Source organism: Euprymna scolopes, chromosome 2 (assembly GCF_053919585.1).
Source record: "Euprymna scolopes isolate OS-2025 chromosome 2, ASM5391958v1, whole genome shotgun sequence".
NCBI lineage: Eukaryota > Metazoa > Mollusca > Cephalopoda > Sepiida > Sepiolidae > Euprymna > Euprymna scolopes.
Window position 1 is genome coordinate 166,889,910 of NC_136483.1, and position 8,600 is coordinate 166,898,509.

General features: G+C 39.0%; 1 protein-coding gene across 1 annotated transcript in view; it reads left to right on the forward strand.

Moving 5' to 3' along the window:
• LOC145298686 (serine dehydratase-like) overlaps nucleotides 1-8,600 on the forward strand; it is a 55,747-nt gene that overhangs the window by 43,638 nt on the left and 3,509 nt on the right. The window lies entirely within an intron of this gene.

An 8,600-nucleotide genomic window follows, 5' to 3' on the forward strand; every position in this document is an offset into this window, starting at 1 on the left:
CACCATTATAATACTTGTAGAACAGGCAGAGGGATGCAACGTTTCGACGATGGGACAGAGGCTGAAGTTTTGATGCCAGTTTAGGGCCTATCAGATTTGCGACTCTCTTTTGAACCCTGTCAAGGAGCGAGAGACTAGTAGCCGATGCACCGGCCCAAATATGACAGCAATACTCCATACATGGGCGAATAGTGGCCTTATAGAGGTACAGGATACTTTCGGGTGTTAGAAGTTTTCTAGCACGGTAGAGAGAGCCCACCTTCCTCGCAGCGGCCCTGGCAATGCCCTCGATGTAATTGTTCCAGCTCATGTTTCCTGTGAACGTTAGGCCAAGGAGCTTGAAAGACGTACTCTCAGCTAAAGAGTTGTTGGCCATTGCTATAGGTGGTAGAGAAGGTTTCTTGTAATTATTGAATGAAACCAGTTTTGTCTTGGTGGCATTGAACGTTACCATCCATTTTTGTCCCCATTCCACTACTGATTTGAGGTCATCCTCTAGTGTTTCTGCCATTACTTTAGATATATGTTCATTTGTTTTCCTGTCGTGCCTGCTATAGAGTGTGGTGTCATCAGCATATATACCCATCTCAGAGGCAATTTTGTCGGGGAGATCATTTATGAATATCAGGAACAGCAGAGGACCAAGGATAGATCCCTGGGGCACTCCCGCATTTATATTATATTGTTTAGACGTATGACCGTCGAGGACAACCTGGATTTTTCTCTTATCTAAGAAGGATTTAATTATGTTAAGTATTCTACCAGTGATACCGTAAGATCTAATCTTCCTGAGGAGACCCTCATGCCATACCCTGTCAAAAGCCTTAGATATATCTAGAGCTACCGCTCTGCCCTCTCTCGCTTTGTCCAGTGAATGGTATATGCGTTCAGAGATTACAGTGAGGATGTCTGCCGTGGAAGGGCTTGTCTAAATCCATATTGATGGTCGGTCAGAAGTTTAGCATCTGTAAGGTGCTGGAGACTAGAGCATGGTTAATTAAGGTCTCAAATATTTTGGCAAAAAGTGGGAGGAGGCTAATAGGGCGATAATTTAATGGGTCAGTTCTTTCGCCAGAATTCTTGAATACTGGTACCACAGAAGCAGTTTTCCAACAGCTCGGAAAGCAAGCTTCATTAAGGCATTTGTTGTAGAGTTTGGAGAGAACTGGAGCTACTTCGGCTGAGCACTTTTTTAATAGCACAGCTGGGATGAGGTCAGGTCCACATGCTTTGGAAGTGTCAAGGTTTTTTATGATAGCATGCACCTGAGCAGGGGTGATTTCCAGATCGTCTAGCGTGGCGTCTGTCCGCATAGGAAAGTCAGGTAGGGGGTGGTTTAGAGGGTCCAGTGTAGAGTTGGAGGCAAACCGACTGGCAAGCATGTTAGCCTTCTCGGTTGCTGAGCAAAGAACCTCGTGATTGTTGGTTAGTGGGGGAATTGTTGATTGCCCATTATTTACTACACTGTTGTAGATTTTCCAGAAGTCACGAGTTCCTAATTTTTGTGCTTCGATGCGTTTTTTAGTGGTTTCCGTAAATTCCCTCTTAGCTGTCGCTATTTCTTTCTTAACGTTACTTCTAGCTTCTATGTACTTTTGTCTGTTTGAACTGGACTTATGTCGGTTAAACCTGCGGAATGCATGCTGCCTTTGAGCAATGGCAGTTGCGCAAGTCGAAGTAAACCATTGGGGAGAGTGGGGCTTGCTATAGAATTTCCGCATGGGAACATGCGCTTCGATTGCAGTTTTGAACCATTCAGTGGTCTCAGTTGCACACTGTTCAGCAGGAAGAGAAAAAATATTTCCCCATGGGGCGTCTCTGATAAGATCTCTGATAGCTTCCCAGTCAGCCTTTTTATAATATCTCGTTGTTTTGAGCACTGGCTCTTCAGTTTTGGGTCTGGAGTTTAGGGCGATTTCAACCATTATTACCGCATGATCAGCGTTCCCAAGTGGGCTGTCGGCTTTCGTTACACAATCATCAGGAACTGTGGTCAAAAACAGATCTAATAGTGATGCGTGTTGCTCTTCCTGATCAGGGAAGCGGGTTGGGAAAGTAACAATTTGCGATAGGGAGTGAGATACAGAGAAGCTATGAGTTGCGCTGCCTGCTGCATCTGTATAAGTAGAGAATCCAAGCCAGTTTTTGTGATGGACATTAAAGTCACCAAATACATGTACTTGGGCGCTAGTGTCGAAGGAGAGTGCTGTGTCTATGCTGTCAGATACTTTGTTTATTATGGTGCAGTCTTGGGTCGAGGGAGAGCGGTAGAGAAAGTAAAAGTAGCTAATGTTGTGTTGCATGATTAGTCTAAAGCACATAAAGGCTTGATCATCCGTTTCTAGGTTTGTTTCTCTAATCAAGGGAAGGGTATTACGAATGTAAACTCCAAGTCCGTGCATATGTCTGTCAGAGTCCTTACGGCAGAGTGGGAGATATCCAGGCATGTTAAAGTAGTTAGAGGGGATGGAGGAGTGTAGGTTAGTCTCACTTAGTGCTAAGATATCCGGGGTATTTGTTAGGAGAAATGCTTCAACATCAGCTAAATTAGTTCTAAGCCCACGGATATTTGTGAATGCAAGCCTCAAGGGAGGAGGCAAGTTGGATTTGTTTGTCCCTAAGCCTGGTTTAAGCTTATTTTTAGATTGTACTGTCATCATGTTTTTTAACGAGTTTCAGTTGGGTTAGGGGAAGCCTGCCACTTGAATGTAGAAGGCTGCTATTTGAGATCGTGTCTAACAGTGAACTACGAGGATTTGACCAATGAGATGATTGCTTACATTAAATTTGAATTTCTCCAGGTTACTACAGCCAGAAAAGCAGGAAACAGGGGGAATTCCAAAGTTTAGCTGGGGAAGAGACTATTAGACTAGAAGGCTTTCCGGCATCTAAGGACCTCAACAGTGAAGAGGTGGGATGTACCTGCTTGTTAAAACAGTTATTTTTATTAATTGACTAGCATTTCAGCCCGGCGTTGCCCGGGTGTTTGTATGTTGAGCAAAAAAAAAAAAAAAAGAAAGAAAAAAAAAGCAGTCAATTCTTTTAACTTTGACCCCAATTATGACCCTTAAAATTTATTGTTTGGGGCTCAAATCAAGTTATTAAGTTAGATCCATGTCTAGGAAATCTATATCTAAAATTTCAAGTTTTTAGACACAAAATTGTCGGAGGAGTTTAGTAGAGTTCTCAAAAGTCAAATCGTTGAACTTTGACCCCTTAACAGGCAAATTTCTGGCCGAAAACGGATCACAAAGATTTTCCCAAATCTCAGTACCCTGTATATCAAATTTCGAGTCTGTAGACTTAAAATTGACAGAGTTATTGTATAGGGAAATGTACACGCACACACAGACACGTTTACTTTTATAGATATACTAGCATGGGTGCCCGACGTTGCCCGGGTGTTTAGAGGTGTATGCTGAGCAAAAAAAAAAAAAATGCAATTTTTTAAACTTTGACTCCTATTATAACATTTATTGTTTGGGGCTCAACTCGAGTTATTAAGTTAGATCCATGTCCAAGGAACTTATATCTAAAATTTCAAGTGTTTAGATCTCAAATTGTCGGAGGAGTTTGGTAGAGTTCTCAAAGGTCAAATCGTTGAACTTTGACCCCTTAACAGGCAAATTTCTGGCTGAAAATCGATCACAAAGATTTTCCCAAATCTCAGTACCCTACATATCAAATTTTGAGTCTGTAGACTTAAAATTAACAGAGTTATTGCGAAGGAAAATGTACACAGACACACACACAGACAGACATACAGACATGTTCACTTTTATAGATATATAGATAGATAGATAGATTATAATTAACTAACACATCACTCAATAAATTGCAAACCAGACATAAAGATGTTGCTACTAAAAAAGAATTCATATGATTTTTTTTTTATAAAGTACTATTCTTCAAATGAACGTTTCAAAATTTGACCTTAATCATATTATTAGTTTATGAATTTATTGAGAGTAGATCTTGATTTTACTTTTGGCAGCTCCATAAATCTCACTTCCATGAGCGATGTTTCTGACAAAGAGGGAAAAATTGCTGTTTTCTTGACTGGTATTTATTGATATAAAATTTATCGCTGGCTAGCTTTTGACCATGAAGTGGTATTTTTTGTTTTCTGCTCATTACACTGAGTGGCTTTGTGTCATGTCTGGAGCGATTTCCATTAAAAAAATACACTTACTATTGTAAATTTTAAAAACATTATAAAAATCTGAATTTAGTGTAGATAAAGTATCGATTTCTGATGTGGAAAATACTATTCAAGCAAAGCAATGGCATTATAAGTAATAATATTCAGACTTTGCTCTGTTGAAACAATGGACAACAGGTGGAATACTGACACAAATGATATAGAAAAGCTCAGGTCACTGAAATCCGGTAGTTGTCTCGGAAAACATAAAAAATATCCATAAACTCACTTTTGATTATTGTGACGTTGTGTGAGATAGCAGAAGAGATGAAGATATCAAAAGAAAGCGTAGTTACTATTTTTTCATGAATATTTGTTAAAGAGAAAGCTATGTTCAAAGTAAGTCGTGTGTTTGCTCATAATCAAAATCCAAAACACGTTAATGATTCATTGCGTTGTTTGCAACCGTTTCAATACAATAAGCAGGATTTTTGTATCAATATCTGACAATGGATGAAACATGGATGCATCAATGGGCAGTCAGTTGATTTGAGCATAGTATGTGAAAGTTGTCCAAAATGACTTAAAATGTAAACACCAGAAGGCAAGATTTTGGTATTATTTGAATTCATCAGACTACAGTTCTCATCTTGAGTGTCATTTTCACAACATTTCGGTCGATGTAACCTCCGACCTTCTTCAGGTGTATGTTGTCAAAATCAGGAATGTTTCTGTCGAACTTGAGAATTTGGGCAAAATGTCAAATGAAACCCTTTATTTACTTCACGGGAGTAGCATACTCTTGTTTTGTCAGCCATGACTGGATAGAGGTCCTTAATAATTGTAATTGCAGTTTTTGGTCACCCGCACTGAGAATTGAACCTTCAACCTTCAGGATAATATCACTTTTATAATTGATTTTTCCAAGTACTCTAAGTAAATAAAGAGTTCGAAATTTTGTCCTGAGTTCGAAAGAAACATTCCTGAGTTCGACAAGATATACCTGAAGAAGGTCGGAGGTTATATCGATCAAAACGTTGTGAAAATGACACTCAAGATGAGAACAGTAGTCCAATGAATCCAAATAAAATAAGTAACCAATCCTCATCTCAAAAATTCAAAAACACAAGATTTTAGCTTCCAATTTTTGAAATGTGCAAAATATTTGGTAATCAACCATCAATAGTGTGTAGCATTATTTGTGTGTTTGAGGAAATAAACTGCCAAAACAAAATCTGAAACGAGAAAAGAAAACTGGGAAGAAAAACAACTACATGGAAAATTTACAAGGATGACAAAAGATGAGAATAACGAAAACACTTGGACATGGATTTGAAAAGGACACATAAGCCGAGAAACTGAATCCCTAATCATGGCAGCACAAGATAATTCGATAAGAACCAACCACATCGAAGCAAAGATTGACAAAACACAAAAAACAGAAAATGCAGACTCTGTGGACAAAGAGACGAAACGATAAACCATATAGTAAGTGAATGCAGCAAACAGGCTTAAAAGAAATACAAGAACAAACACGACTAAGTGGGAAGGGCAGTACACTGGGAATTATGCAAACAACTGCATTTCAAACGCACAGACAAGTGATACAAACATAAGCAGGCAACAGTAACTGAAAACAAGAATCACAAAATCTTATGGGACATAAACATACAAACTGATGAATCCATCCAAGCAAGATGACCTGACATCATAATAATTAACAAGAAAGAAAAGTCCTGTCAAATTGTAGACTTTGTTGTTCTAGCTGACCCCAGGGTGAATATCAAAGAAAAGGAGAAACGGAGCAAATACACAGAGCTAGCCAGAGAGCTGAAAGGGATATGGAAGATGAAGAATATCAAAATAATACCTATGATAGTAGGAGCACTAGGAACAATTTCGAAAAACTTTGAAAAAAGAATGGGAGAAATTGGAATCAGAGGAATGACTGGAAAGATGCAACGAACAACAATAATGAAAACAACTGAAATATTAAGGATGACCCTTGAATGTGAAGACTAACACACATGAGCCACAAGCGCGAACAAGACAAACCGCTGCAGAGGCAAAACATGAAACACTACATGGAACCAAGAACATTGAAACCGCATATCTATGTTCTCTACCCCCCACCCCCACCCATTACCACATCACTGCCCCCCCCCTAAAAAAGAGTGAGACCGAATAGACAAGTAGAGTCAAAGAGAAAGGAAAGACTGAAGAGAGAGCACTGACCAGACCTCTGCTTGATAATTGCGAAGAGAATGTGCGCCCTTGGGGAGGCTTATTGCCACTCAAATTCTAGTGAAGACCAATAGCCGCTGCCAACAAGAAATCAATGGCAAGCAGCTGTTGTGATAATGCAAATTTATTTGCAAATGTTATCGAAAAAGGTGGAGAGTACTGGAAACTTGGGGAGACTTGTTGTCACTCAGCTTTCAGGAAACAGCACAGGCTGTTTTCAATGAGATCTTTGATAACCTGTGTGAAAGCTCCTTGCGAGCCAATAATAATATTAATATGAACTATAATAATAATAATAATGATAATAATAATAATAACAACAACAATAATAATAATAATAATAATAATAACTTCTGGAAACTAAATTATACAGCAGAAACCTAATAAAAGGTATAAATACATGGGAAGTATCACTAGTAAGATACTCTGGACCATTCATAGGGAGAACCAAAGAAGAACTGAGACAGCTCAATCAGAAGACCAGGAAACTCATGACCATACACAATGCACTACACCTGAAGGACGATGTTGACCGACTTTATGTGAATAACACCAACATAGAACTAGAAAATTACATAACGTAAAACACTGAAAGGATAATTTTGGCAGCAAGAGACACTGAAAAAACCCAACAAAACAAAAAAACAGAAAGACAAAGGATAAGACAAGAAAAGAAAATGGGAAGAGAAACAACTATACGGAAGATTTGTAAGGATGACAAAAGATGAGAATAATGAAAACACTTAGACATGAATGAGAAAAGGACATGTAAACAGAGAAACTGAATCCCTAATAATAGCAGCACAAGGTAACTTGATGAGAATCAACCACATCGAAGCAAAGATCAACAAAACACAAGAAAACAGCAAATGCAGACTCTGTGGACAAAGAGATGAAATGATAAACCATATAGTAAGTGAATTTAGCAAACTAGCCCAAAAGGAATAAAAGAACAGGCACGACCAAGTGTGAAGGGCAGTACACTGGGAATTGTGCAAATAACTACATCTTGAATGCACAGACAAATGGTACAAACATAAGCCAGCAACAGTAACTGAAAACTCTGTTCCGTCTGCCTGCTTATCACCTGACTTCAACTTGGATGTCTTTAAGTCCAACTTTAACAAATTCCTAATGAACCGCCCTCTTAAGTAAACACTTCATTAAATCTCCACACTAATGTACTGTACTTGCAATAACCCTTATCCCTGAGTGGCTTCTGGGCCTTGATAAGTGGTGACCACCGTGTAAAAAAAAACAAAAAAAAACAAAACAAGAATCACAAAATCCTATGGGACATGGACAAACAAACAGATAAACCCATCCAAGCAAGAAGACTGGATGTCATAATAATTAACAAGAAAGAAAAGTCTGGTCAAATCGTAGAGTTTGCTGTTCCAGCTGACCATAGGACAAATATCAAAGAAAAGGAGAAACGGAACAAATACACAGAACTAGCCAGAGAACTGAAAGGGATATGGATGATAAAAAAAATCAAAATAGTACCTATAATAGTAGGAGCACTAGGAATAATTCTGAAAAATTTTGAAAAAAAGAATGGGAGAAATTGGAATCAGAGGAATGATTGGAAATATACAACAAATAACAATAATGAAAACAGCTGAAATATTGAGGAAAACCCTTGAAAGCGGGGACTAATACATGAACCTCATGCACGGACCAGACAAACTGCCGCAGAAGACCAGACAAACTGAACATGAAGAAGCGTTATATGGAACCAAGAAAATTGAAGATACATATCTATAAAGTCTCTATCCCTCCCCTATCCCCTTCCCATCCCCTCTCATTGCCCAATCACCCCCCCCCTCCATAAAAGAATGATGCCAAATAGCTGAGAAGGGTCAAGGATGGTGGAAAGACTGAGGAGAGAGCACTGACTAGACCTCTGCTGGACGTGCGAAGAGGACTGGGACTTTGGGGAGGCTTATTGCTACTCAAATTCCAATGGAGACCAATCGATGGTGGGCGGCTGTTGCGATAATGCAAATTCATTTGCTAATGTTATCAGAAGAGGTGAAGAATACTGGAAAACTGGGGAGACTTGTTGTCACTCAGCTTCCAGAGGACACCACAAGCTATTTTCAAGGAGAGTGAAAGCTCCTTGTGAGCCAATAATAATAATACTCTTGAACGTGGAGACTAACACAGATAAGCTACAGGACATACAGAAACTGCTACGGATGTAAAACAGAAA